This window comes from Ornithorhynchus anatinus, chromosome 5, assembly GCF_004115215.2.
Source record: "Ornithorhynchus anatinus isolate Pmale09 chromosome 5, mOrnAna1.pri.v4, whole genome shotgun sequence".
NCBI classification, from domain to species: Eukaryota; Metazoa; Chordata; class Mammalia; order Monotremata; family Ornithorhynchidae; genus Ornithorhynchus; species Ornithorhynchus anatinus.
Window position 1 is genome coordinate 104738968 of NC_041732.1, and position 3617 is coordinate 104742584.

The window sequence follows — 3617 nt, forward strand, 5'->3', positions numbered from 1 at the left end:
ATCGCTCATCCCGCTCCTACCGTCACATGCTTCCGTATCTCCCCTATCTCTCTCCTAACGGATGCTTCCCCGGGTCAAACCGGCTACCCGGTGCTTTTCGGGGTGATTTTTTCCTACTAATTTTCCACCTCCGGGCGGCTTGGGAGACGTTCGGAGATGGGCACGGCAGAGGCGCGGCGAGGGGGCCGCGGAAGTCACCTCCGGCCCGCTTCTCGTGTCGGGACGCGTCGTGTCATGGGGTTTGGGGTCAGGGCTTGGTCGGGGGAGAACGTGTCACGGGTTGGAGCCCGAGAATCCTGCGCGAGGATTTTATCATCAGCAGCCCCGGTCGACGGGAGGAAACGGAGAGCGTCCGCCGTGCTCACCAGAATAGGCAACGGAGATTTCCGTCTCTTTCGTTCGTTCATTCATTCGATCGTATTTATTGAGCATTAGTTGTGTGCAGAGCACTGTGCTAAGCGCTTGAGAGAGTACGACACAACAGTAGGCAGACACGTTCCCTGCCCACAACGAACTTACGGTCTAGAGGGTTCACCGGTCCCAGGCCTCTCCTGCCCCTTTCGTATTTGCCTTTGGTAATAATAATAACTGTGGTATTTGTTACGCACGTACTATGTGTCAGGCACTGTACTAAACGCTGGGGTAGATACAAAGCAGTCAGGCCAGATACAGTCCCTGTCCCACATGGGGCTCACAGTCTTCATCCCCATTTTACAGATGCGAGAGCTGAAGCACAGGGAAGTTCAATGACTTGCCCAAGCCATATCCATTCGTGCTTTCTCTTCTTCTCATAATAACTGTGGTACTCATTAAGTGCTTACCATGTACTAGGCACTGTACTAAGCGCTGGGGTAGATATAAGATAATCAGGATGGACAAAGTCCCTGTCCCACCTGGAGCTCATGGTCTTCATCCCCGTTTTCCAGATGAGGAAACTGAGGCCCAGAGAAATGAAGTGGCTTGCCCAAAGTCACACAGTGGATAAGTGGCAGATCCGGGATTAGAATCCGTGACCTTCTGAATCCCAGGCTCGGGTTTAAGCACTTAACAAAGACCATTATTAGTAGTAGTAGTAGTAATAGTGAGCGCTCAACCTCTCAGAGTGGCACCTGGAGAGTTTCCAGTCCTCTACCGGTCTCGACTACGGGTGGGAGAGCGAAGCGGAGGCCTGGCCGGTCCATTCCCAGCTGGGCCAGTGGCTGGCGGGGGCAGCCCGGCGGCTACGAGCCAAAACTCCCCCGGGCCGGGCAGCGGCGGCCCGGGAGAGAGTCGAGGGCGGAGACTCGAGTTGACCGCACGGAAGGCGGCGACGGTCAACCGCTGCCCGATTTTTCCCCGGAAAACTCCGCGGATCCACGGCCGGAACGATGGCAGATGGAGAGCGGGGCCTTCCGGGAGAGATGTGTCTGTGGCGGCGCGATGGGTCGGACGCGACTCGACAGAATAAAACAACGACAGTAAGCACTCGATCAATATGACTGACTGACTGCCACAGTTGAGTGCTCGGTTTGATCGATCATCTAGTTACCTACCCATCTTTCCATTCTGTTCTTCCTTCCCTCTTTATATTATTTTGTGTTTTTCTTTTCCCCGTAAAATGTAGGTTTCTGCAATGTAATCTAACCTGTCTGTCCCTCCACTTCAACTCAAACTCCCTCTCCAAGTTCACTGATTACCTTCTCCTTGCCAAACCCAACGGCCTCTACTCCATCCTCATCCTCCTCGACCCCAGTCGACCGTCCCCTTCTCCTGGAAACCTCATCCGACCTCGGCTTCACCGACGCTCTTCTCTCCCGGTTCTCTTCCTCCTGTCTCTCCGGCCGCTCGTTCTCGGTCTCCTCGGGGGGGCTCCTCCTCCGCCTCCCAACCCCTGACTGTGGGGGTCCCTCAAAGGTTCAGTTCTGGCTCCCCTTCTCTTCTCCATCTCCGCCCACTCCCTTGGAGAATTCATTCGCTCCCACGGCTTCAACTCCCACCTCCGCGCGGATGATTCCCAAATCTCCATCTCCAGCCCTTATCTCTCTCCCTCTCTGCAGTCTCGCACCTGCAGACGTCTCTACCTCTATGTCCCGCCGACACCTCAAACTTAACATGTCCAAAACGGAGCTCCTCGTCTTCCCGCCCTTATCATCTCCTCCCTGCTGACTTCCCCATCCCCGTAGACGGCCCCACCATCCTTCCTGCCTCACAGGCTCTCCAACCAGCCTCCTCCGGCTGCCGGCCACTTCTTTACTCGGGTTCTCGGGGCCCTGGTCCCAGCTTGCTCTGCATAAAAGGCCGCTCACGTGGATATTAGCCGCCACCGATCGTAGCCCAAAATTCTCCACCAAACAGCCACGAGATTCCTCTGGTCACCTGCCGGCCCATCTAATCCCACCTGGATCTCCCTCCCTCCTCATATCTGACTGACGATGACTCCGCCCTCATTTACCTCATCTGTAAAATGGGGATTAACCGTGAGCCTCACGCGGGACAACCTGATGACCCTGTATCTACCCCAGCGCTTGGAACAGCGCTCTGCACATAGTAAGGGCTGAACAAATACCAACATTATTAAAGCCCTACTGAAGGCCCATCTCCTCCAAGAGGCCTTCCTTGACTAAGCCTTCATTTCCCCTTCTAATAATAATCAATAATGATTATGATATTTGGGTTAAACGCTTACTAAGTAGCTGGCACTGTTCTAAGCCCTGGGATAGACACGAGGTAAAAGGGTTGGACACGGTCCCTGTCCCACATAGGGCTGCGGTCTTCATTCCCATTTGACAGATGAGGGAGCTGAGGCCCAGAGAAGTGAAGGGACTTGCCTAAGGTCACACAGCAGACGAGTGGCGGAGCCGGGATTAGAACCCATGACCTTCTGACTCCCAGGTCCGGGCTCTAGCCACTACGCTAGGCTGTTTCTGCTCTTCTCCCACTCCCTTCTGTGTCACCCTGATTTGGTCCCTTCATTCATCGCCCCCCTTCCAGCCCCACGCCACTCATGTCCACATCCGTCGTTTATTTATATCGATGTCCGTCTCCCCCTCCAGCTCCCTGTGGGCAGGGAACATGTCTACCCAGTCTGTTACACTTTATTCTTCCAGGCGTTTAGTACAGTGCTCTGCTCATAGGAAGCACTCGATACTCTCGATTGATTGGATTGGGTCTATCGACTCTTCACGACTCTTCCAAGCAATTAGACTGTGTTCTGCTCCCACTAGCCAACCTTCAAATAATGTTCTTTCATTAACGGAGCAGCATGGCATAGTGGATAGCGCCCGAGCCTGGGAATCAGAAAGTCATGGGTTCTAATCCCGGCTCGGCCATCCGTCTGCTGCGTGATCCTGGGCAAGTCACTTAATTTCTCCGTGCCTCAGTTGCCTCATCTGTTAAATGGGGATGGAGACCGTGAGTCCCACGTAGGACAGGGGACTGTGTCCGGCCCGATTTGCTTGGGTCTCCCCCAATGCTTAGTACAGGCCCTGGCACATAGTAAGCCCTTAACAAATACCATCATTATTATTATTAAGAACTGATTGCTACGTACTGTGCTAAGCTCTTGCTTGGTTGCAAGACAATCAGACCGGACAGGTCTCTGTCCTACATGGGGCTCGCAATCTAAGAAATTTTACCCC